Source organism: Cololabis saira, chromosome 10 (genome assembly GCF_033807715.1).
Source record: "Cololabis saira isolate AMF1-May2022 chromosome 10, fColSai1.1, whole genome shotgun sequence".
Taxonomy (NCBI): Eukaryota; Metazoa; Chordata; class Actinopteri; order Beloniformes; family Belonidae; genus Cololabis; species Cololabis saira.
Genome location: NC_084596.1, coordinates 2,190,321 through 2,216,877, shown reverse-complemented (window position 1 = coordinate 2,216,877; position 26,557 = coordinate 2,190,321). Strand labels below are relative to the sequence as shown.

Sequence of the window (26,557 nt, the reverse complement as noted above, 5' to 3'; positions counted from 1 at the left end):
TTCTATTCCCCCTTAATGTTATAAAAAAACATCCAGACAGGTATGATGTGACCGTGATTTTTTGTTTGCCAGATATGTGTTTTGAGGCTCGTTGGTCTAGTAGTATGATTCTCACTTTGGGTGCGAGAGGTCCCGGGTTCAATTCCCGGACGAGCCCCAGATATTTATGCTATTTGTGGTTTTTCTCTTTCAAGTAGCAAAGTTTCAAGACTGTAGTACAATGCTTTACCTGAAGACCAACATTGGCATCATGTGTGAATGCTGAAAACCTACATCTTGCTTCTCTTTCATGCCAAGAGGTGAGCCGGTAAGGCGGAGTCCGTAAACCCTTTCCCCTTTCTTTAATTGGGCTCCTTTTTTGTTTTATTGCCCCAACCACTAAATCATAGATGATTTTAAATGATGAAATATTGTGTGTATTATTGAACTCCGTACCCTCCGTGAGGGTAGCTAAACCAAAGTGGCCTCTAAAGAATGAATGTGAGTTAGGAGACCAGGGGGCTCATTTATCAACCGTTCGTAGAAAAAGTTCTAAATTCTATCGTAGGAATGAAATTTAGAATGTGTGTAAGTACAAAAAAATCTGGATTTATCAAACGTGCGGACGCTGGTCGTACGCACATCAGTGATGATAAATCCCACCTGTTCTAAACTGCCGTGCTTGTGCACAGTTACCGTTACTAGTTATTTACCTAGTAAAATAATTATGTTGACCATGTTTGATATATTTCTTGGAAGATTATCCATATAAATTAAGATTCGGTTCGAGTCAAAAGCTCCTGCTTGGAGGTGCAAACATCAACAGAGCTGTTCTGCAGAATAAATGAGAGCGTTCCTCAGCAACAACGTTTGACAGAGACATAGTTGCATCGCAGATTATTTGTGCATGGATTGAATGAAATCCTTTTATGTTCACGTAACTTAATTAATTGTGTGATGGTGATTTTATGGCGATGTGGGTGCAATCTATAGCTCTATGTTTGGGAATCCGGCGATGGTGTGAAGTCCTCGTTTAACTGGGCTGGGGGTGGTGCGTTTTGTCTCTCGCTCCAACATACAGTAGGTTGTAAATCACGGCATAGATCCATCAGAATGTTTTTGGGGAAGTGGTACCTGCTGAGAAGCCGCTCTGTCTCTCACAGCACAGAGTGCACAGTTAAAAAAAATTTTTTTTTAAATCACTGAACACTGTGAATCTTTTAATGGGTTCTATTTGTAGTTTCACTGTTCTACCACTGGGTTTTGTGTGTACGCATGGTCAGAGTTGTGCTTACATTTACATGCGTTCCTACGCACAGGTACAGGTTGATAAATTCCATACTTTGCGTGGGAATGTTCATACGCACACTTTACACACATATCTGTGCGTACGAACAGTTGATAAATGAGGCCCCAGGTCTAACTCTCTGAAGGCTCTATAACCACAGAGGGACTCGAACCCTCAATCTTCTGATCCGAAGTCAGACACCTTGTCCATTAGGCCATGTGGTCCACGAGTTGCTACCCTTTCTCATTCCATGTTTGGGGAAAAAACACCAACATGGAGACGAGGTGAACGAGAGGTTAGGGTGAAGTATGAATCATCCACCAAAAGCCAACGTTATCCACAACGTTGAAACGGTGCAAATGTTTCCAAATGTAGTGGGTGTTTTGAACACACCCAGGACGCTCAGTCAGGCTCCCTTCAGCTCCTCCCTCTGCTGCCCAGGTGCAGCATATCAGCTTCATCTGGACCAGTTGAACAATTTGTAGGCAATGCACCCACACTCAATGTAAATAATCTTTAAACTTTATGGTGAATGAAAACTGCTGATCAGCTCTGTTTTATAAAGCACATTTTTACATGAATAAAGTAAGAATAACAAGAAAATAACACAACAAATGTTGAAGCACAACAGCCATGAAGACCATTTCTACAAGTGTTTGAACCAGCAATTTTAAATGTCTCATACCTGTTTAGATGTTTTTGTATAAGATTAAGGAAGAAGAACAACAGCAGAGGGCGCTGTTGCTACATTTGGTAACGTGCACAATTCAGAGTTGGTCCTGGATACTTTTGCGCCCTGGGTGAACTGTCCAACCATCAGATAAAACAATCACTGTGTGAGAGGTGAAGGTGAAAACTTGATTCAAACATGTGGAATAATCCTTTCCACAGCCCTAGTGGCCTAATGGATAAGGCACTGGCCTCCTAAGCCAGGGATTGTGGATTCCAGTCCCACCTAGGGTGGACATGTTTAAAACTGCTCAATGCAAGACTGAGTTAATATCTTCACATCCTAATTTAATACAGCAAGATTTGCACTTTCATTCAATCATTACTCATTGAACATCAGAAGTTGTTTTTTTAACTCACTATGCCTGTTGTTTCGATTGTCAAACAAACTTGACACCTTTGGACATTTTAATGCCTTTTATATATTTAATTTCGTTGATGAATTGTCTCTTTCTAGGTCTTGGTCTCTGCAGGGTCTCATACAGTATGTAGAGTTATACAAGATACAATAATACAAGATACAAATACAAGAAGAGTTGGAGGAGTTTCCCACCTGGTGGCACAGGGGAATAACAGCAAAGTATTGAAGTCATAACTGACTAAAAGGAGAAGAACCAGACATTACCAGCTCTAAAGCAGTCCACATCTCTTAGAAGAACTTTAAGAATTGAATGTTTGAATTAAGTTTGGTTATGAAACCTTCAATGTGATTTTCTTGTCTTATGAAGCTACATGTCATTTCTCCATTTCACCACCATGGTTGAACTATCAATGTCATCAAAATATGTTGTTGTTTTTTGTGCTTTGTAAATGATATCAGGTGCTTTATTATAAGACACGGGTTATGGTCCAGCAGCTTCCGCTGAGCCACTCTGCTGTACAACCAGGTTGTGACTCAGACACACAATCCCTGACTTTGGGGGAGGCTCTTTCCCTTTTGACCACTGGGACCAAATCTGTCAGACACCACGTAAAGAAATACACATTTGGTCGTGAAGAATTGCAGTGCCTCACCTTGTGGCACAAGTGAAGATAAAACTGACATAAAACTGACAACAATATAATTGATATTATTGGTATAATTGATCATATACTGGCAGAATTAACTATAAAAGTTACCATCCTTCATAGCTCTGTTACTTCACATAAAGCCAGGACAGTAGTGGAACAGGTTTGTGTAGTAAATATATCACAGTGAGGTGAAATAAAGCTGCTCCAGAGGTAGAATGAACTTGTTGTGTCAACAGGGTTTTTATAACAAGTTGAAGACGTGTGTTGAGGGCCCTGTGGCTTAGTTGGTCAAAGCATCTGTCTTGTAAACAGCAGATCCTGGGTTCAAATCCCAGCAGAGCCTTTAAACTCATGAAGACAAAGGTAAGGATGTAAGTCCTGTAATGTTTAAAACCATGTACATGTGGAAAAAAAGTATCCAATTTCTGGGTTTTCCACACGGTTGGATAAAGTCCTCTCCTCTGTTAGAGAGGAAACTCTTTGTCAACAATTACAATGTTTCTCAGTGCAGTAAGTTCTTCATGTGACATTTCCTAAGCAGTAGAAAGCAGACAGAACTCATCACATTAACAGCCCTCATGAATATTGAGGTGATTATTGGTCGTCAGTGAACAGTCGTTGGCTGACCGTCACTGCCAGGGTTCTTGAGAAAGCTTTGATCCAGTCAGGAGTGGGTACAAAGAGAGAGATCTGTTCATTCAAATGACAATGACAAATCTCTCCAAGTCTATGTCTCTTTCTAAGAGGATGCTGTTTCCACATGTCTAACTGAATATACCTGCAAACATGAAGACGGTAATCTAGAAGTTGTTGTATAAGCTGAGGGACAAATGGAGGTAAGTATCTTGTGATATTGGAGAAACCATCATCAAATAGATACTTTCCCTGACATGGAGACTGCTCATCTGGTCGTAATGCTGGAAAACTGTGACGTCTCATTCAGCAGTTTCAGGTTCTTTCCTGCAGCGTTGGTGGTGTAGTGGTCACTCAGCATGGCTGCTTACCAAGCAGTTGACCTGGGTTTGATTCCCAGCCATCACAGCAAACATGAGGGTGTTAAGAGTTCTCTTAACGCTGGGGGAAAGTTAGCAGTCTTTATGAACATGAACTCAAACAGTCAACACGTATGTCTACATGGACAACAATACTCTGATCAGAATCACATAAAAGGTGTTTGTGTTTTGTTGAAGTGGAGATAGCAGCTGGGTTTCAGCTAAACATGCGGTGAAGTACCAGGAGAATGCTAGAGACAGACAGGTTGGAGGTGGACGGGTCCAGCATCTCCTGGTGCCGGAGGAGACGATGATGGAGCAGTAGCAAAACCATGAATGAGGTGGAAGATGAGACCTCCATCTATCTGGATCTCCTTCTGCCTGAAGCCTGTTCTTCTTCCTCCCTGATCGGACATCTCTCACATTGTTCTGCTGCAGCTTGTTCTCCGGCTTCCTCCTCCTTATCTTTAATCTGGACTTTCACTAGTTTTTGTCCTACGGTAAGCCGTAGTCCATAAACCCTTTCCCCTTTTTTGTGTTATTTCACCAACCCATGTGCCTATTTTAAATGATAGAATATTGTGTGTATTATTGAACTCCTTCTCCTATCTCCCTCCCTGAGTGAAGGAACCTTAGTGTCCTTTTGGAGAGGTGATAATTGACCTTTAGTACGGGTCCCATACTGGCACTGAGCAAGCTGCATGCACTTATGACAAGATGATCACATGATGGTGTCCTTTTAGACGTAGCTTTCTTGTATAAAGGAACTGTTGGGCAAAAGAAAAGGAAAAAAAATATATAAATTCCAGCACTGGCATGGCAGCACGTGTCTCCAACTGGACTCACAGCAGGTTATGTTCATATGTGAGGCCCCAGTTGTTTCTGGTAGGAGGAATCACCATGGAGACAACGTAACTGAGAGGTTAAGTTGATGGACTGCTGATCCATTCTGCTCTGTACACAGAAGTTGCAGAGGTTAGTGCTCTAAACGTAGCACAGTGAGGTGTCTTCAGGCTGCTTCAGAGCTGTAACATGCAGGTTCTGTGGCTTAGTTGGTCAAAGCATCTGTCTAGTAAACAGGAGATCCTGGGTTCAAGTCCAAGCAGAGCCTCTAAACTCAAATGTCTTGAGATGCCTGAAAGATCACATATCTCTCACTGCTGGTTCTGGCAGTATTTCTCACACAATTACTTTGTCATTACTTTGCACGTGTTTTCTATGCTCAAGTGTTACTAGTAAGACGCCTGAGGGCAAGAAACGACCTCGCTGTAGTTTGAAGTGTAAATGACATCTTAAAGACTCTTATGTGCTAAAAAGAGTGAAATAAGTTACTAAGGGTTAAAAAGAGTGTTCTCAATTCATTGGGTTATTCACTCGGCCACAACAACTCTATCTCACAGCTAACCTGCCGGGACCAATTTTGTTGTGAACTATTGATGACAGATTACCTGGGGCCTGTACTACGAAGCAAGTTCAACATACCCAGGATATCTTTTCCTTATCCAGATTCACTAACCCGGACAATTGCAATCACGCTAAGCGGTCACACGACGGCGGTTATCAACTCGGTATATCAACCCAGGTTTCTCCAATCTGGATATGAGCGCGTGCACATAAAAGGGGCGGTGTTTTCAGCGCATGACCAATCGCAAGCATGGAGAAGTCCGCTGTCAGAGCCGCTTATTTCAGTAGCGAAGAGCAAACTATAATTTTACGGAAATATGATGAGTATAGGCATATAATACAGGCAAAAAGCAACACAGTTGCAGCTGCAAAATGCAGGAAAGACAGCTGGCAAAAGATCGCTGACTGTATAAATGCGTAAATTCATAGGGATATAAACATCACTGCCCCATCATTAGGGCATAAGTAGATCTGACTATAATTACAGTTGTCTATTCTGTTAAATGCATGTGTTGCTTAGATGTATTCGTATGGCGTGTATGACAATTGTAGCCTCATTCCTTCAGCTGCAACCCCAGCGGAGTGAAACGCACATGGGAGCAAATAAAAAATAAATATAAAAACATAATTCAAAGCGGTAAGTAGGCTCACTTTCATATCTTAGAAGTACAACAAGTACAAGGCTTTAGTGTTTCTATCACTCTCTGTTTTAGGATGATATCAGTATACAAAAGCACAATGAAATAGCATTGACATTACTTGCAGCAAACAGAAAAAAAAATGACAAGAAGAAGACAGGAGGGATCCGCGCACCGAGCTCCACTGGATTCTCTTCGAAAGGGCAGGCCATTTTCCAAGAGAGCTGATTGGTCAGTGGGCGGTGCTTTTATACCTGGCGATCTGTATCTCGAACATAACCTGCTCCGGAGCAGGTTAGCTGTTCAGCATAAGTTACCATGGCGATGTACCCCGGTAAGAAGTGAACCACCGTCGTAGTCCTGAAAACCCAGGGTTAAACCTGAAGTTACCTCGCTAACCCCAAATCCTGCTTCGTAGTACAGGCCCCAGATGTCCTCGTTAGTATAGTGGACAGTATCTCTGCCTGTCACGCAGAAGACCGGGGTTGGATTCCCCGATGGGGAGAAAGCCTGTTTTGGATATGAATGACTGATACATATGAACAATGGCAATAAGATAAAAATCACTCTTCCACACCATAGGCAGTTGTGCTTTTCCTGCTAAAAAAGCTGTCATTGATGAAGTTCTTCTAATACAAAACAGTGCTGTAAATCTTCCAGTGGATGATATGCTCTGTTCACTGAGAGGTCCAGAAGTTCAGCCAGACAAGGACCTTTTTCATGTGAGACAAACACGATAACCACTAAACTACAGAAACTGTGCAACAGGTTCTTGATCATCGTTCAGTTTCTATTTCTATTCCCCCTTAATGTTATAAAAAAAAAAACATCTAGACAGGTATGATGTGACCGTGATTTTTTGTTTGGCAGATATGTGTTTTGTGGCTCGTTGGTCTAGTACTATGATTCTCGCTTCGGGTGCGAGAGGTCCCGGGTTCAATTCCCGGACGAGCCCCAGAGATTTATGCAATTTGTGGTTTTTCTCCTCCAAGTAGCAAAGTTTCAAGACTGTAGTACAATTTATTTAATTGGGCTCGTTTTTTGTTTCATTGCCCCAAACAATGTGCCTTTTTTAAATAATAAAATATTGTTTGTATTATTGAACTCTGTCCCCTCTCTCCCTCCCTGAGTGAACGAACCTTCGTGTCCTTTTGTAGAGGTGATAATTGACCTTTAGTATGGGTCCTTGGGCCCTAATCAAAGGTGGTGTCAAACTTTTGTTAAATGTGTTTTTTAAGAGAAAGTACTCAATGGCACATGTACAAAGGAAATCCTGGATTGCTCCGAATCCATAATTCCCATGGAAAGTTTCCAATTTGGAATATTTCCAAAATTCCCCAGCTTAACTTCCCAGCTTAACTTCCCATGGAAAGTTTCCGGAAATTTACCGGAAATTTTCCACCCCTTTGCAACCCTAGTCCTGATGTAACTAGATCTCGTCGTGCCAAGTACTGTGCCAAGGATTCTGGGAGTGATGATGTGATAGCTGGAGGTTTACTTTGGGGAGTGTGGTACTGAGTGTGTAAGTTTATGGGAGAATCTTCATTTTTTACTTCAGATTTTGCCTCAAGTCTGGTTGGCTCAGGTAGGTTTGATTCTGTAATGTTCACAGTTGGTCGCCATGTCTTGAAGCTGTCATGTGATTGTGCAGGTACTGGAGGTTTGACAGGTGGATGCGGTAACTGTGGGGAGGGAGACTGATTTTGAAGGTCAATCTGAGTTTGAACATATTCGATTCGCTGGTGCGTTGTATTCTAACCTTTTCTGATTCGGATTTTCCATTTTCCATTATGGCATGTACTTCTGCAGCATCTTCCCACACCTGTGCTTCCACCATGGCTGCATCTGCTTCTCAATGTAGCATTAGCACTTCCAACTATGTGTCTATCCTAGTTGCTTCCAACTGATTTTGAGCATCTCTTGTTATCCTTTCTGCTTCTCTGGCAGCCTTTTCCATTTTCAGTTTAGCTTCTTGGTTAGCATATGATGCTCTCACTTTGGCAGCTTCGGCTTTAGCTCTGGCGTGGGCCACACTTGATGCCGATGACTTGCTGCTCCTAGAACTGGATACAGACGACTTGTTGCTTGCTTCCATCTTGACTCCACTTAAACATCAAATGGTGCCTTTTCACTGTATTGTTCTCGTTCAGTGTGTTGAAACTCCGACTAAACACCAAGTTAAACCATCGCTAATGAAGACAGAATCATAGTAAGGTTGAGCGTTTACTGTCACACTTCTTCATTAACATCGTGGTGAAAACTGCGAATAAAACAATACAAAATATTCTGTTTTTAACTAAATATTGCATTGTACATGAATTTAAACATTGATTTACATCACTCTATGCACTTTAAGTAGAAATTAAAATGTTTTTTAACATGTAAGTAAATGTAAATAAAACTTTCTTTTTTAACTGTTCATCAAATGTAATTTTTTAACAAAGCATTACTATTTATGTTTTTTAACATCCTAAACATTAAATATAGCAACTTACAGCATTGCCTCTATGATGTTTCCTAGCAGACGGACGCAGATGTTGTGCTCGCCCATATGCCCATGTGAACTCTGGACTTATAAATGTATGAACATTTTTGTGATTATGAGGACCAGTAAAGCCAGAGTTTGGCCCTCCTTCCTGAAGTCAGTTTTATGACCCCCTGCTGCTAACTTCTGGTTATCTCGGCCTGGCTCGAGATAACCCGTTTACGACCCCCACTGCAATGGCCCAGATCAAAGCCGGACGCAGCGGAGCCCGAAAACCAGGCCTCGGAGGGGGGGGTACTGCTTCTTTGAACCGACCCAAAAGCTACAAATACCAGCAACCCCCCTTTCCCGCTTTAATGTGCCTCTTTGAACAGGCCGCCGTTGCCATGAACTACAACCCCCAGCATGCCTTGCGTGGGGGGGGCGGCGCCTACAAGCGGCGCGCATCCAATCACAAACGAGGCAGCGATGACGTCACTGCAGTGCGCGTAGGATCAAAACTCTGCAGCTGCTCTCTTCTTTCTCTCTTTTTCTCCTTCATCAACCAGTGGGTCAGCACGTACCTTTGGCTCCAGGCCAAAGGGACCACGACCCCCCCCCCCCCCCAAAAGGGGGGGTAAGAGGAGAGATCCGCGGCGCGCTCCAGCCGGTCCGGCCGGAGGATCAGCGAGGATCCACGGCGCGGACTGCGGCGCTGCATCCCTCTCTCCCTCAGCCAGCGGACCGAACGGACGTTCCTGCCGACGGTGCAGCCGCTGCCGCATCTACTCACCTTTTCCCCGAGAGCCTGGGGCGGGGAGGGAGCCGTTCAGGACCTGCATTAACAGGCCGGGCGTAATATCCGATACCAGAGCGCTGCGCTCTCAACTCTCTCTGTCTGCTAACTCCTTTCTTCCTTCGAGCACTTTCCCCACACCGGGGACCGTGCCGTCCAGGACGACTGCTCCGCCAGAACCCGCCGTAGAAGCTCCAGCCTTGGACCCGCGAACCCCTCCTGCAGCCTGGCGACACACACGGGACGTGAGCCGACGTTCCGAGGGAGGAACCGGCCCCCCGTGCGCAGCGAGGCCGTTGTTGAGGCCGCGGTCAGGACCAGAGAGCCGGCGTGAGGCGCCGCTGCAGCAACTGTTGCCCTTTTCTTTTTAAGTTAGGAGCAGGACAGAGACTGAGGAACCGCTCGCTATCGGAGCATCCCCGCCAGAAGCGATCGGCGGTGGGATCAAAGCTGAACCGGAACTCTCCGACACCGGGAACCCCCGGCAGGAACCCGGTCACCACCGACAGAGCCCGCAGCCCAGATCCAGAATCCAGATGAGACGTGAGGTTGGGTTTGGGCGATCAGTCAGTTAGAACGGTGTAAAGCTGAATTTATGTTTAATGAGATTACCGTATGTGTATTACTGTACATTATCATTATTGTGTTCGTTATTGTGTTTATTATTACATTTGATTCTTTTTTTCATTCCATGCATTTAACTTCCATTTCATTTTTATTGATTGTTGTTTTTCTAGTTAGGTAATGGTTTTGTAATAAGGTAGTTGCCATCTGGATTCATTCGGGGTGTTACTTTACCATCTTTTGACACCTATATGTAAATAAATCCTGATTGATTTTTAATGAGTGGTTGTTGTTATTTCATGCAAGATTTGGTCACAGATTGATTTGTACCAGGACCAGAGGGCGGGAGCACATTACACCTGTTTTAAAATCGCTGCATTGGCTCCCCGTCCGCTTCAGGATTGATTTTAAGGTTCTTTTACTGGTTTTTAAGTGTCTTAACGGTCTTGGGCCATCTTATTTATCTGATCTGCTTTTACTGTATCAACCCTCACGGACCCTGAGGTCCTCTGGCACCGGCCTTTTAACCATTCCCCGAACCGCGACCAAAACCCACGGTGAGGCTGCATTCAGCCATTATGGCCCCGCTTTATGGAACAGCCTGCCAGAGAACCTCAGGGCCGCAGAGAATGTTGATATTTTTAAAAGGAGGCTCAAGACACACCTTTTTAGTTTGGCTTTTATCTGATCTCATTTACCTATTGTTTTTAGCTATGTATTGTGTCTACTTCTTTAGCTCTTTTATCATCTCTAAAACTTTAATCCATTTTAGTGACTTTTTACTTTATGTTATTTATTATTCATCTTAAGTTTTATATAGATTTCTCTAAAATTTTACACTTTTAGGCATTTCTTACTTTCTTTTAATCTTTTAGTTTTTAGCTCCAGTGTTTCCTCAGGGGGGTCGTCCACACTGGGAGGTGTGCCTGCTCCGCCCATGGGGGTGTCGTCATGGGGATCCCTCAGGCCTGGGTAGCTGGGGGAGGGACTCCACCTTCTGTGTGGGGTCTGTCCTGGTCTGTCCGGGTTGGGGGGGTCTCTGTGGCGATGCTTCTGGTGGTCGTGGTCGGTGGAGCTTCTCAGTGTGGACGGCCACCCATAGGTAGTGTTCTCCTCACCTGGATCGTTAGTGCTAAGCCATGTCACCAGTCCACTTACTGTGTGTGTGTGTGTGGGTGTGGGCGTGTGAGTGTGTGCACATGTATATGAGTGTGAGTGAGTGTGTGTGTACGCGTGGGGGGTGGGGTCGTATGGAATGTTTTAAATTGTGTTTTTTATTGTTATTTTATTCTGCATGTAAAGCACCATGTGTTGCATTTTATATTGTATGATATGGCGCTATACAAATAAATAAAGTTTAAGTTTAAGTTTAAGTTTGACAGAGCCTAGAGTTCGGATCTCACCCCTTCAACTAATAACTGGGTATAGTAATTACTTTGAGACTGATTTTCTGCTGTTTAGTTATCATTTTCCCCCGGACTAAGGCCCCGGGGGTGGTGCCCCTACGAGGATTATTATCATTTTGATAATTCAATTTGATAAATAGTCGACTTTATTAATTATTAATAATTCTTTAATAGAATTATCATTAGCCTTCGATAACTGGACAGCCAAGCTAAAAACAGCTGCAATTGGACAGTGATGTGATGTGAAGGCAGAAAGGACTAGTTACACCGTGGAGAGGGAGAGGAGGAATATAAATGTAAGTAACTTTAATATATAACCTTTTTAATTCAATTTAGTGTAAGGACAACAATTAAAAATTGTGGGTTTTTAATAGTATGTTAGGTTTTTGTTAGTTTTCTTAGCGTGCTTGCTACGTAAATAAAAGTGAACTAAGTGTTATGACAACGTTATATATCGGTAGTTCGTTGTATTTTCATGAAATAACTTTCATTGCTGTGTTTTGACAGAGAATTTGTCCGGGAGCTGAAATAAATAGATGCAGAGAGAGGGTTTGGACAAGGAGGAGAAGATGGAGGGAGATACTCGACAGAGAGAAGATAAATAAAATAAAATGAACTTCAATAGACTGATATGTTCATTTCAATACATTTATTAAAATCCATTTCCATCCCTTATGTCATTTCATCAATGAATTTGGTTTTACTGCTATTTCAACATTTAAGATAAGATAATCCTTTATTAGTCCCACATCGGGGAAATTTGCAAAATATAGCCCGACTGGAATTGAACCCCCATTCGCTGTACGAAAGTCGCTAATCAACCCATTGAGCTATAAGATATACAGCTCTGTTCTGTCCGTGGTATATATATATCCATCTAGTAACAACACGAAGCTTCACTTTATATTCAGACAAACTAACGTGACAGCTACAACTGTTAGATTTCATCTATTAAACCAACATTTATTTCCTAAATGATTTATTTCAGCCGGCGACAATTCTCCACAGAGCTGCAGGTTTCTCCCCGGGACGAGGCCGTGGGTTGACCCGGCGATTGCGTCTGTTCTCCGGCCGTGAGCTGCTGATGCGGCCGGACCGGCGGCTCTTTTGATCCCCGAAACATCGGATCAAATTTCTACGCCTTACTTTTACGCCTGAATGTTAAAAGATGTTAAAACGTAATAAAGTGGCATATTAACAGCGCTACAGCTGGAATTACAACAGCTTCTACCAGTGTTTCTCAATCCTGGTCCTCCTGCATGTTTTAGATGTTTCCCTGCTTCAGCGCACCGTGATAAAAGTACGTGTGTCATCAACAGAGTTGTGCAGACCTTGGTGACAAGCTAATTAGGACCTTTAATTAGAATCAGGTGTGTTGGTGCAGGGAAACATCTAAAACATGCAGGACAGGGAACACGAGGACCAGGATTGAGAAACACTCTAGTCTGCTTTTAAATCTCATCTTTCGCTGACGTTTTGGTGCGAGATGCATTTTGGGATACACTGTAGCACACTGCTGTGTGAACGGTCTGCTGGAGCAGCGTACTGAATCCTTCATTCAGTAGGCAGTATTCAGTGCATACTTTGCAGTATGTAGCATATAGTGCGGTAGTGTCTGAATTCGAAAATGGCCTATATTCAGAGCATGCACCACATGTCTGCCACCATTTTCTCAAGAACAGGAAGTGCCTAACAGGACGTGATGTCATCAATGACCAAATACCAAAATAAATCGTTCTTTTAAACAAGTTAAACTTATAGCAGATTAATACATCATTTCAAACTGTAATGAATACCAACTAATTATTTAAGAGACAAATAAATAAGAAACAAAAGAATGCCTTAGAGGCAGCACACTCCCAAGGCCATTTCTGTCCTCCGGTAAGGCAACCATTAGAATCCAGGGTGGAACACCAGGGGGATCTAAATAGGGCTCACAGAGAACTCCCTGTTGTGTTACTTTGGTAGCACATGTACTAAAATTGGAACGATACAGAGAAGATTAGCATGGCCCCTGGCGCAAGGATGACACGCACAATCGTGGAGCGTTCCCAATTTTTCCTTTCATCCTGAATGTTTTAGATGCCACCCTTTTTTAAATGATCAAATATTGTGTGTATTATTGAACTCCGTACCCTCCGTGAGGGTAGCTAAACCAAAGTGACCTGTAAAGAATGAATGTGAGTTAGGAGAACAGGTCTAACTGTCTGAAGGCTCTATAACCACAGAGGGACTTGAACCCTCAATCTTCTGATCTGAAGTCAGACGCCTTGTCCATTAGGCCATGTGGTCCACGACTTGCTCCTCTTTAAACTTTATGGTGAATGAAAACTGCCTGATTAGCTCTGTTTTATAAAGCAAATTTTTACATGAATAAAATAAGAATAACAAGAAAATAACACAACAAATGTTGAAGCACAACAGCCATGAAGACCATTTCTACAAGTGTTTGAACCAGCAATTTTAAATGTCTCATACCTGTTTAGATGTTTTTGTATAAGATTAAGGAAGAAGAACAACAGCAGAGGGCGCTGTTGCTACATTTGGTAACGTGCACAATTCAGAGGCGTCCTGGATACTTTTGCACCCTGGGTGAACTGTCCAACAATCAGATAAATCAATCACCGCTTAGGAGGCAGGTAACCATATATGGTAACTATAAACGTTACCATCCTTCATAGCTCTGTTACTTCACATAAAGCCAGGACAGTAGTGGAACAGGTTTGTGTACTAAATATATCACAGTGAGGTGAAATAAAGCTGCTCCAGAAGTAGAATGAGAGAGATCCTGGGTTCAAATCCCAGCAGAGCCTTTAAACTCTTGAAGACAAAGGTAAGGATGTAACTCCTGTAATGTTTAAAACCATGTACTTTGTGGGAAAAAAAGTATCCAATTTCTGGGTTTTCCACACGGTTGGATAAAGTCTTCTCTGTTAGGGAGGAAACTGTTTGTCAACAATTACAATGTTCCTCAGTGTAGTAAGTTCTTCATGTAACATTATCTAAGCAGTAGAAAGCAGACTGAACTCATCACATTTACCAGCCCTCATGAATATTGAGGTGATTATTGGTCGTCAGTGAACAGTCGTTGGCTGACCGTCACTGCCAGGGTTCTTGAGAAAGCTTTGATCCAGTCAGGAGTGGGTAGAAAGAGAGAGATCTGTTCATTCAAATGTCAATTGTCAATATCAATCTTCTCCAAGTCTATGGTCTCTTTTTAAGAGGATGCCTCTCTGGTGATCTGCCAGGCCCGTTAAAGCGTGGTTGTGTTTCCTTGACGTGCATAAAGCTTGTACAAGGTTGAAAAATGGAATGGCGACCGCCATCCAGCACATGGGTCTTGAACGTGTTAACCGTCGGCTTATGTACGTTACCCAAGCACACCTCTCCTATCACCACCCAGCCCAGATCCAGACGTTGGGCAAAGGGAGCATCATGTGGTCCGTTTATCTGCCGCCTGACCTTGTGTGCTCTGAGCACGTCTCTTCCGAGTAGCACAAGTATTTCAGCCTCTGGGTCCAGCTCTGGAATGTGTTTGGCAATATGAAGGAGATGAGGCTGGTGCAAAACTGCGCTGGGTGTTGGAATCTCCATCCGGTTGTTCGGGATCTCAGGACACTCAAGGAGTGGTGGAAGGGACATGAGGACTTTGCTATCCAGTGACTCGATTTGGTATCCCTCTGCCTTCTTGCCATATGTTTCTATAATGCAGAGATCTCTCTGTTGTGTTACTTCGGTAGCACATGTACTAAAATTGGAACAATACAGAGAAGATTAGCATGCCCATTCTTCTCTGTGGGGGGAGGCGAGGGGCAGCGGGGAGACACGCCCGATTCGGTGAAATGTCGCCGTCTGCTGGACGAAAAAATGCACCAAAACAACAAATGGATGGATAATGGATAAAACGATAATACATAAAACAGATTAGGACCATTTAATTAGGACCATTAATTAGAATCAGGTGTGATGATGAAGGGAAATAACTAAAACATGCATGATAGTGTGCCCTGCCTGCCAAGAATCTGTCCTCTCTGGATAGTAAGCTGCAAAAATAAATAATATAAATAAACCAGATCCTGTTTTGGCTACTTACACAGTTCTTCTTGTTATTTATGTTATTTATAACAAGAACAATTAAAAGTATTCCCTGAGTTTTTTTTTTCAATAGGATCTCATCTGTTCCAGTCATGTAATTAACAATCATTTCAAGTGGATAATCAAACTATATTTATGTATATCTTAACAAGGAATGAGACAAAGATTCAAGGTTGAAAGTGAAACAATGCACATTTATTAATACAAAAAGAAAACCAATACACACATGATAACAAATATATACATTTATATACAGTGGGGAGAACAAGTATTTGATACACTGCCGATTTTGCAGGTTTTCCCACTTGAAAAGCATGTAGAAATCTGTAATTTTTATCATAGGTACTCTTCAACTGTGAGTGACAGAATCTAAAAAAAAATCCAGAAAATCACATTGTATGATTTTTAAGTAATTAATTTGCATTTTATTGCATGACATAAGTATTTGATACATCAGAAAAACAGAACTTAATATTTGGTACAGAAACCTTTGTTTGCAATTACAGAGATCAGACGTTTCCTGTAGTTCTTGACCAGGTTTGCACACACTGCAGCAGGGATTTTGGCCCACTCCTCCATACAGATCTTCTCCAGATCCTTCAGGTTTCGGGGCTGTCGCTGGGCAATACGGACTTTCAGCTCCCTCCAAAGAGTTTCTATTGGGTTCAGGTCTGGAGACTGGCTAGGCCACTCCAGGACCTTGAAATGCTTCTTACGGAGCCACTCCTTAGTTGCCCTGGCTGTGTGTTTCGGGTCGTTGTCATGCTGGAAGACCCAGCCACGACCCATCTTCAATGCTCTTACTGAGGGAAGGAGGTTGTTGGCCAAGATCTCGCGATACATGGCCCCATCCATCCTCCCCTCAATATGGTGCAGTCGTCCTGTCCCCTTTGCAGAAAAGCATCCCCAAAGAATGATGTTTCCACCTCCATGCTTCACGGTTGGGATGGTGTTCTTGGGGTTGTACTCATCCTTCTTCTTCCTCCAAACACGGCGAATGGAGTTTAGACCAAAAAGCTCTATTTTAGTCTCATCAGACCACAGGACCTTCTCCCATTCCTCCTCTGGATCATCCAGATGGTCATTGGCAAACTTCAGACGGGCCTTGACATGCACTGGCTTGAGCAGGGGGACCTTGCATGCGCTGCAGGATTTTAATCCATGACGGCGTAGTGTGTTACTAATGGTTTTCTTTGAGACTGTGGTCCCAGCTCTCTTCAGGTCATTGAACAGGGGCCTCATTTAAAATGGAGTGCGTAGAATTCATACTAAAAGTGCACGTACTCTCAAAAGCCGAAAATGCCGGGCGCAAAAAAAAATCCGGATCAATAAAACCATGTGCACGCAGACTTCCACGCAGTCCAGCTGGAAGGTTGCGTAGCTGAATCCGCCTCCTATCACGCCCAGAAATGCATATGGATGAGCCTGCTGAGCATGCGCAGTGGCTTTCTGCAGCCTGTTTGGCGCAGATCCATAGTTTGGCGTCAGAATGAATGAGAAGTAGCAGCCACCGTGACACTGACTTTCACGGAGACCTAGATATGATGTGGAGGACAGGAAAACCACATTATTTGGTGGTCACAGTAAAAGTTAGAATAAGTATATAAATAGTAGGCTATACAATAAAATAAAGCGAGTGAGTGGCAGCACGCCGTTGCTGCGCTAAACGCCGTGAGTTCCCCGGCGCAACAGGGGGGACATGTCCCCCCGTCTTTTCAAAATCATGTATTTGTCCCCCCCACTTTTTACAGTTTAAAAACTAACGGTAGGATCAGCAAATCATCAAGACACTCGGGACGGCGGCCCGGCAGCCCCCGCTCCCCCTCCTCCCTCCCGTCTCCCCTCAGAGCTGCACAGGGCTGATTTATGGTTCCGCGTTACACCAACGCAGAGCCTACGGCGTAGGGTACGCGGCGACGCGCACCCTACGCCGGACCCTACGGCGTAGGCTCTGCGTTGGTGTGACGCAGAACCATAATTCCGGCTGTAACAACATGTGCGCACGTACCCGTGCATGACAGGCAGATACACACGGGGAGAAGGGACTATTTCTTTAATTTTTATTTTTTTTTAACTTTATCCTTATGAACGCAATTGTTATATAGTCCAACTTTCCTTATTTTAATCAGAACACTTTCTTTTTTCCTCTTCGGCGTGGAGTAGTGGGCTCGGAGCGGCATCCCCCCTCCCCGCCCCCCCCCCCACCCCTGCTCTGTTATCAGCACTATTTTATTATAAGTCTGATATGTTGTGATATGTGATGACATTATTAAGAGTATGACATGAATCTGGCTTCATTTCACCACCTCACAGCCTGCGTCGCCAGTTCCCCGTGTCTTAAGTAAATTCTTACGGGAGGGTCCTGGTTGCCGTAAAGATACGCAGATTTTTCGGTTAGTTTTTTCTTTTTAGATCCGAGGATTTGCGTAGAAGGTGGCTTCCGCAACTTTCAGGCGCTTTTTCTGCGCAAGCAAGCTTTATAGATGAGGCCCCAGGTCCTGCCGTGTAGTTCTGGGCTGATCCCTCACCTTCCTCATGGTCATTGATGCCCCACCAGGTGAGATTTTGCATGGAGCCCCAGACCGAGGGAGATTGACCGTCATCTTGAACTTCTTCCATTTTCTAATAATTGCGCCAACAGTTGTTGCCTTCTCACCAAGCTGCTTGCCTATTGTCCTGTAGCCCATCCCAGCCTTGTGCAGGTCTACAATCTTATCCCTGATGTCCTTACACAGCTCTCTGGTCTTGGCCATTGTGGAGAGGTTGGAGTTTGTTTGATTGAGTGTGTGGACAGGTGTCTTTTATACAGGTAACGAGTTCAAACAGGTGCAGTTAATACAGGTAATGAGTGGAGAACAGGAGAGCTTCTTAAAGAAGAACTAACAGGTCTGTGAGAGCCGGAAGTCTTACTGGTTGACAGGTGATCAAATACTTATGTCATGCAATAAAATGCAAATTAATTACTTAAAAATCATACAATGTGATTTTCTGGATTTTTTTTTTTAGATTCCATCACTCACAGTTGAAGAGTACCTATGATAAAAATTACAGACTTCTACATGCTTTTCAAGTGGGAAAACCTGCAAAATCGACAGTGTATCAAATACTTGTTCTCCCCACTGTATATAAATGTATATATTTGTTATCATGTGTGTATTGGTTTTCTTTTTGTATTAATAAATGTGCATTGTTTCACTTTCAACCTTGAATCTTTGTCTCATTCCTTGTTAAAATATACATAAATATAGTTTGATTATCCACTTGAAATGATTGTTAATTACATGACTGGAACAGATGAGATCCTATTGAAAAAAAAAACTCAGGGAATACTTTTAATTGTTCTTGTTATAAATAACATAAATAACAAGAAGAACTGTGTAAGTAGCCAAAACAGGATCTGGTTTATTTATATTATTTATTTTTGCAGCTTACTATCCAGAGAGGACAGATTCTTGGCAGGCAGGGCACACTATCATGCATGTTTTAGTTATTTCCCTTCATCATCACACCTGATTCTAATTAATGGTCCTAATTAAATGGTCCTAATCCAGTGTTTCTCAATCCTGGTCCTCGTGGGCCCCTGTCCTGCATGTTTTAGATGCTACCCTGCTTCAGCACACCGTGATAAAAGTACCTGTGTCATCAACAGAGTTGTGCAGACCTTGGTGAAAAGCTAATGAGGACCTTTAATTAGAATCAGCTGTGTTGGTGCAGGGAAAACTCTAAAACATGCAGGACAGGGAACACGAGGACCAGGATTGAGAAGCTCTGTCCTAATCTGTTTTATGTATTATCGTTTTATCCATTATCCATCCATTTGTTGTTTTGGTGCATTTTTTCGTCCAGCAGACGGCGACATTTCACCGAATCGGGCGTGTCTCCCCGCTGCCCCTCGCCTCCCCCCACAGAGAAGAATGGGCATGCTAATCTTCTCTGTATTGTTCCAATTTTAGTACATGTGCTACCGAAGTAACACAACAGAGAGATCTCTGCATTATAGAAACATATGGCAAGAAGGCAGAGGGATACCAAATCGAGTCACTGGATAGCAAAGTCCTCATGTCCCTTCCACCACTCCTTGAGTGTCCTGAGATCCCGAACAACCGGATGGAGATTCCAACACCCAGCGCAGTTTTGCACCAGCCTCATCTCCTTCATATTGCCAAACACATTCCAGAGCTGGACCCAGAGGCTGAAATACTTCTGCTACTCGGAAGAGACGTGCTCAGAGCACACAAGGTCAGGCGGCAGATAAACGGACCACATGATGCTCCCTTTGCCCAACGTCTGGATCTGGGCTGAGTGGTGATAGGAGAGGTGTGCTTGGGTAACGTACATAAGCCGACCGTTAACACGTTCAAGACCCATGTGCTGGATGGCGGTCGCCATTCCATTTTTCAACCTTGTACAAGCTTTATGCACGTCAAGGAAACACAACCAAGCTTTAACGGGCCTGGCAGATCACCAGAGAGGCATCCTCTTAAAAAGAGACCATAGACTCGGAGAAGATTGATATTGACATTTGAATGAACAGATCTCTCTTTTTCTACCCACTCCTGACTGGTTTAAAGCTTTCTCAAGAACCCTGGCAGTGACGGTCAGCCAACGACTGTTCACTGATGAGCACTTACTACACTGAGAAACATTGTAATTGTTGACCAACAGTTTCCTCCCTAACAGAGGAGAGGACTTTATCCAACCGTGTGGAAAACCCAGGAATTGGATACTTTTTCCCCACAAAGTACATGGTTTTAAACATTACAGGAGTTCCATCCTTACCTTTGTCTTCATGAGTTTAAAGGCTCTGCTGGGATTTGAACCCAGGATCTCCTGTTTACAAGACAGATGCTTTGACCAACTAAGCCACAGGGCCCTCAACACACGTCTCCAACTTGTTATAAAAACCCTGTTGACACAACAAGTTCATTCTACCTCTGGAGCAGCTTTATTTCACCTCACTGTGAGATATTTAGTACACAAACCTGTTCCACTACTGTCCTGGCTTTATGTGAAGTAACAGAGCTATGAAGGATGGTAACGTTTATAGTTACCATATATGGTTACCTGCCTCCTAAGCGGTGATTGATTTATCTGAATGTTGGACAGTTCGCCCAGGGTGCAAAAGTATCCAGGACGCCTCTGAATTGTGCACGTTACCAAATGTAGCAACAGCGCCCTCTGCTGTTGTTCTTCTTCCTTAATCTTATACAAAAACATCTAAACAGGTATGAGACATTTAAAATTGCTGGTTCAAACACTTGTAGAAATGGTCTTCATGGCTGTTGTGCTTCAACATTTGTTGTGTTATTTTCTTGTTATTCTTATTTTATTCATGTAAAAATGTGCTTTATAAAACAGAGCTGATCAGCAGTTTTCATTCACCATAAAGTTTAAAGGTTATTTACATTGAGTGTGGGTGCATTGCCTACAAATTGTTCAACTGGTCCAGATGAAGCTGATATGCTGCACCTGGGCAGCAGAGGGAGGAGCTGAAGGGAGCCTGACTGAGCGTCCTGGGTGTGTTCAAAACACCCCACTACGTTTGGAAAGATTTGCAACGTTGTGGATAACGTTGGCTTTCGGTGGAAGATTCATACTTCACCCTAACCTCTCGGTCACCTCAGAGGAGCAACTCGGGGACCACATGGCCTAATGGACAAGGCGTCTGACTTCGGATCAGAAGATTGAGGGTTCAAGTCCCTCTGTGGTTATAGAGCCTTCAGATAGTTAGACCAGGTCTCCTAACTCACATTCACTCTTTACAGGTCACTTTGGTTTAGCTACCCTCACGGAGGGTACGGAGTTCAATAATACACACAATATTTCATCATTTAAAAAAGGGTGGCATCCAATTTCCATGCTAATCTTCTCTAGTAGTATAGTAATGCTTTGTTAAAAAATTACATTTGATGAACGGTTAAAAAATAAAGTTTTATTTATGATATAGTAGGCGAGCTAGACTGGTCTGATGCAGCTGCGGATTTTCTTCCAAATCAGTAAAACATCCGGGTATTTTTCGCACACTGCAGATTTCCTTCCTCCTACTTACTACATTTTGGCCAAATCAGTGTATACTTGTAGTACAGTATGCAAATTCGGAAACAGCCTTTGTTTCTGTCTTTCCTCCATTTGTTTTTTTAATAGTTTAAGATGAATATTGAAAATGATCATGTCATTACTTAACAGTCAGAAATAGCTGCCAGCAGTTAATCCACCTGAACAGGGACTTGGTTTGATTCTGTAATGTTCACTTTGTCCATTCAGGAAAGTCTCTTCTTTTATTTGCAACTATGTTACACTCTAAAAAGGTTCCACTCAGCAATCACAATGTAATTAGAAAACGATACTTACTGTTACTCTTACTATTGATTTCTGGTTTGCAGCCAAACCCTGGCCCTGATATTGCTACATGTAACACCCCTACTGAGTTTAAGGATAGATCTGGGCTAGGTGTAATCCATCTGAATATTCGTAGCTTGCTCCCAAAGATTGATATGCTCCGCATTTGGGCCAAATCAACTGACGCAGACGTCATTGTCTTGTCTGAAACCTGGCTTAGTAAATCATGTTCTGACAAAGCCATTTCTATTAAGGGATACAACGTTTTCAGGACCGACCGTCCCAAAAAAGGGGGCGGGGTTGCAATTTATTGCAAATCTAAATTCACTGTGAATGTATTGCAGTCCAAATCAGTCTGTAAACAGTTTGAGTTCCTGGCCATTAATCTTGAGGTGTCAACCAGGTTTTCTTTAACTGTGGTGGGTTGCTATAGACCAGGGGTTCTTAACCTTTCTGACCTTGGGGCCCAATTTTTTCAGTACAGAGTGGCCCGGGGCCCGTTAAATATTAACACTGTATAGCAGGGGTATTCAACTTTAAGAGGTCCATTTAGAGAAAATGTACTCAAGCGAAGGTCCAGAACATCATAATAAATATATATATATATATATATATATATATATATATATATATATATATATATATATATATATATATATATATATTCAAGTAGCCTCATAGTTGTATCAACATCTGCATCTGACTGTTATATTAAAAAAGTACATATTTGCCCATTAACATGTGTAACTTCAATTACACATATTTTTTTCTCTTAAAAATAAAATTGATTTTATTTTATTTTTCAAATGCTATCTTATTTTATTTCTTTAACAGCAGTTTGAATTTCCCCTTTTCTTTGTTAATTGTCTCAACACATTTTTATAATAAATTAATATAAACACATCTTAACAATTAAACAGTTTTGCAGTTTTTCTTTCTTCCCCTTAATCTTATGCCCCCATTTTCTGTCGTTCAGTGAGTGAACTGAGCTCTAATTTCTCCTGTCAGAACTTTAAATCTGGGCTGGATGGTGTCAGGTTCTCATGCACATGTGAAGGTGTTCATTGATGAGCCCGGAACGATATTTAGTTTTAATTATGTTCATTGTGGAGAAAGCTGCCTCACAGCTGTATGTGGACCCAAACATGTTTTAAGATACTCAGCTTATTTTCTGTGACTTCAGTTCAGACTTGAGTGGATATGTTTGATGAAAAACTTTGTGTTTTGTTTCAGTGGCGTTTCACTTTCGCACTTTGAACGCCACGGTCTCTGAACGTATGAGACACTGGTTTTGTCCCAGTGGGAAGACTGAACCAAGATGAATCTGTCCATTCCGGGTTGAACTTTCCTTTCCACCTGTTACGTTTCTCATCTCTGTAAGAGTCAAGCTAATTACTTACTAAGTAACTTACTAAGTTTTATTTACATTAATAAGTTGTCAGGACTGCGCGTGTCGGGTTTCATCCGAGCCTGAGCGCGCAGAGCCAGCACCGCAGCTCTCTGTCCGCTGCAGCCGAGTCAATTTCCGATGCTTTTGCGAGCCCGAACAACAGTCCAGCCCAGCAGACACGTCAGCCCACGCATCTACATGTACAATCCTTCAGCAGTAAACAACGGAGCCGCCCGAGCGGCACCGACCTCCCCGGCCGCGGGGACGCGTCAGGATAAATGATCACGCCGCGCTCGCTCGCTCTGGGCGCAGACCCAAGTAATCGATCCCTGATCCTGGCGGATCTAAACGTACTCTGTGCAAAATGAAGGATTTTCTCTATAAATACACACCATTTCTCTTACTATTACACGTACAGCTAGCTGAGGGTCTTCTTCTCCTCATTTGGTCGGGAGTTGCTATGCAGTCCCGCGGCCCCCGCGGCCCACACGTACAAAACTGATTTTTTTCGCGGCCCACTAGATGGCGCTCGCGGCCCAAGTGTGGGCATTGTTTACAATGACATCACTATATCTGATAGGGCTTCCATGCTTGACTGCTTTAATAAGCATTGTATTGCCTCTGGCTCTCTGTTCTCTCGTTCTTCTCCCCAAATTGACTCACCAGCCGCAGATTCAGTGCCTTCTGCTATAGGTGCCTGTCACATACCTGCTGGTCATTCTTTTTGTTTTACATTGTTCACAGTGGAAGAAGTCCATAGACCTCTCCTTTCTTTGGATATTACGAAATCCGCAGGCCCAGATGGGTTAGAACCTCGTTTTTTAAAGTTAGCTGCTGACTTCATTGCTAAACCTATCCAATGTATTTTCAACCTTACCATCACTAACAATTGCATTCCTGCGATTTGGAAGGTTGCTCATGTTCTTCCTCTTTTAAAAGGAGGGGATCCTACTTGTTTGAATAACTACCGGCCAATTTCTAAGTTGTGCATTCTGTCAAAGGTCCTTGAAAGGTTGATAAATGATCAGTTGAAGGACTTTCTCCAAAAAAACAATATTCTCAATTCTATATCAATCTGGTTTCAGGAAGCAACACAGTACCATCACAGCCTCCTTAAAAGTCACAAACGACCTAATAGAGTCACTAGACAACAAGAAATTCTGCACAGCCCTCTTTGTTGACCTCTCCAAGGCCTTTGACACTGTGGATCATTCCATCCTGAAACAAAGATTGTTGAATATTGGTCTGTCAAAACAAGCAGTTGGTTGGTTTGGTAACTATCTGTCAGACAGATTGCAATGTATACATGTTAATGGTAGTTCTTCTACAATGTTAAATGTCTCTTCTGGTGTGCCCCAGGGCTCTGTTTTGGGTCCAATTTTGTTTACTATTTATGTGGATGTACTTGGCAGAAATGTCCCTGATGCTAATTTCCATTTCTATGCTGACGATACTGTCATTTACTGTTGTGATTCCACCCTTGCTGAGGCTCTTGGCTACCTACAGACTGCTTTTAACTCTGTGGAACGTCAGCTTGTAGAACTGAAACTTGTTATAAATGTTTCCAAAACCAAATGCATGATCTTTTCAAATGGCAGGAAAATACCTGAGCCCCCTCCCAGTGTATTCTCCCTACAAGGAAATGTGATTGATTTTGTGCCTTGCTACAAGTATCTGGGTGTTTTAATTGATGATCGGATTTCTTTTAAATCTCATATAGAGAACCTGATCAAGAAATTAAAGCTTAAGCTGGGTTTCTTTTATCGCCACAGAACATCCTTTACATTTGCTGCCAGGAAGAAGTTGGTTGGTGCCACCTTTCTTCCCCTACTGGATTATGGCGACCTTCTTTATATGCATGCCCCTGCCAAATGTCTGCAATCTCTGGACTCTGTGTATCACGGTGCCCTGAGGTTTGTCATAGGTTGTAAAGCCCTCACTCACCATTGTACCTTATGTCGCAGAGTTGAGTGGCCCTCATTGGCTGCACGTCGTCTCTCACACTGGCACATTCTTGTATATAAAGTCATTTTAGGTGTACTTCCCCAATATTTGTGTGGTTATATTTCAAGAACCCAGAGCACTTACTCCCTACGTTCCAACGATTGTTATCTGTTGAGTGTCCCCAGGGTTCGCACTGAACTCGGCAAGCACTCTTTTATGTACTTTGCACCTTTTTCCTGGAATTCATTGCAGAGCACCCTGAAGTTGAGGGATCTTGTTTCTTTGGGATCATTCAAGAATGTTATGAGTGACATAGAGTCGGCCTCATACCGTTCTTGTTCTTGTTCATGAAAGCCCCATTATCTAGCTCTACTGATTTGATCAGATTATATTCAGTTTATTTTATTGTTGTTTGACTTGGTGTTTTAGGTAATTCTGTACTGTCTGTTTTAACTGTTGAAACTCAACGTTTTAAAGCTGCTGTCTTGGCCAGGCTTCCCTTGTAAAAGAGACCATTGTGTCTCAATGGGACTGACCTGGTAAAATAAAGGCTAAATAAAAAATAAATAAATAAATTTGTAGGCCATGGTCTCTGCAGGGTCTCATATGTAGAGATCTTTATGATTGTTCAGATGCTGCTGTGGTAAGTTTGTTCATTCAGTTGTGTTCAGTGGAACAGGTTTGTGTACTAAATATCTCACAGTGAGGTGGAATAAATAAATAAGGTGGGTTCATTCAACTGATACTTCAGTCATTCTAAAATCTGTGAATGAGTTTTAAAGAGACCTACCACCACCGACGTAGACACAACACCTGGGCCTTAAAGCTCAAATGAAGGCTTCCCATGTTCACATAGGACTGTGGTCCAACACACCTATGGATACATTTACCGGTAAAATCATTAGTATTATTGATACCTGTACTGGTCTGGAGTGAACCCAATCACAGCACAAATGAAGCAGGTTGTTGTATTTAAACAGTGTTTATTTGGAGGTTCTAGCAGGTCAGAGCAGCAGCAGGGACTGGATCCAGAGTTTGATCCGTTCCTAGAGGATGTTAGCTGGTATCGTGCAACAAAGGGAGTCCTAAATCCAAACGGGGCACAGGCAACTTATCAGGAAATAATAATAAACAGCACAATCAGTCTTAATGTAGCTGTTATTCTCTGCGTGCCAGACTGTTGCCAGGGTTGGTGCTATAGAATAAGAGTGAAGGAAGTCGTCACTTCACACCTACAAAATACCTCTTTGCTGCTATTAACATTGTGATGTTATTGTTTGGACACTTGCAGGTCACTCAGATTCAAGGTCTGATGCTCGACATCTGAGATACCGAGGTCTTCTGTCTCTCCTGCATTTGTTTTTTTTTTATTTGATAGGTTGAGATTATTCTTGAAAAGGATCAGGTTGTGTCTTTACAGTCAGGAACTGTGGTCATCAGATAATCACCTGAACAGGGACTTGAACCCTGGACCCTCAGATTAAAAGTCTGATGCTCTTCCAGCTGAGCTACTCAGGT

At 42.7% G+C, this 26,557-nt stretch overlaps 9 non-coding genes and 2 pseudogenes across 9 annotated transcripts; 7 read left to right on the top strand and 4 right to left on the bottom strand.

Annotated features, from left to right (window-relative positions):
- Positions 1 to 85: 85 nt before the first annotated feature.
- On the top strand, positions 86 to 157 carry trnap-ugg (transfer RNA proline (anticodon UGG)). Its single transcript has one exon. It is a non-coding gene; the product is annotated as a tRNA-Pro (tRNA).
- Positions 158 to 1,418: 1,261 nt separating this feature from the next.
- trnar-ucg (transfer RNA arginine (anticodon UCG)) lies at positions 1,419 to 1,491 on the bottom strand. The gene has a single exon. It is a non-coding gene; the product is annotated as a tRNA-Arg (tRNA).
- A 1,785-nt stretch (positions 1,492 to 3,276) lies between these two features.
- Positions 3,277 to 3,350, top strand: trnat-ugu (transfer RNA threonine (anticodon UGU)). The gene has a single exon. It is a non-coding gene; the product is annotated as a tRNA-Thr (tRNA).
- Positions 3,351 to 5,036: 1,686 nt separating this feature from the next.
- On the top strand, positions 5,037 to 5,110 carry trnat-agu (transfer RNA threonine (anticodon AGU)). The gene has a single exon. It is a non-coding gene; the product is annotated as a tRNA-Thr (tRNA).
- A 1,814-nt stretch (positions 5,111 to 6,924) lies between these two features.
- trnap-cgg (transfer RNA proline (anticodon CGG)) lies at positions 6,925 to 6,996 on the top strand. Its single transcript has one exon. It is a non-coding gene; the product is annotated as a tRNA-Pro (tRNA).
- A 6,228-nt stretch (positions 6,997 to 13,224) lies between these two features.
- On the top strand, positions 13,225 to 13,331 carry LOC133453197 (U6 spliceosomal RNA). Its single transcript, XR_009783320.1, has one exon. It is a non-coding gene; the product is annotated as a U6 spliceosomal RNA (small nuclear RNA).
- A 1,665-nt stretch (positions 13,332 to 14,996) lies between these two features.
- On the top strand, positions 14,997 to 15,056 carry LOC133453225 (U6 spliceosomal RNA; annotated as a pseudogene).
- A 4,226-nt stretch (positions 15,057 to 19,282) lies between these two features.
- Positions 19,283 to 19,342, bottom strand: LOC133453224 (U6 spliceosomal RNA; annotated as a pseudogene).
- An 823-nt stretch (positions 19,343 to 20,165) lies between these two features.
- Positions 20,166 to 20,239, bottom strand: trnat-ugu (transfer RNA threonine (anticodon UGU)). The gene has a single exon. It is a non-coding gene; the product is annotated as a tRNA-Thr (tRNA).
- A 765-nt stretch (positions 20,240 to 21,004) lies between these two features.
- On the top strand, positions 21,005 to 21,077 carry trnar-ucg (transfer RNA arginine (anticodon UCG)). The gene has a single exon. It is a non-coding gene; the product is annotated as a tRNA-Arg (tRNA).
- A 5,407-nt stretch (positions 21,078 to 26,484) lies between these two features.
- Positions 26,485 to 26,557, bottom strand: trnak-uuu (transfer RNA lysine (anticodon UUU)). Its single transcript has one exon. It is a non-coding gene; the product is annotated as a tRNA-Lys (tRNA).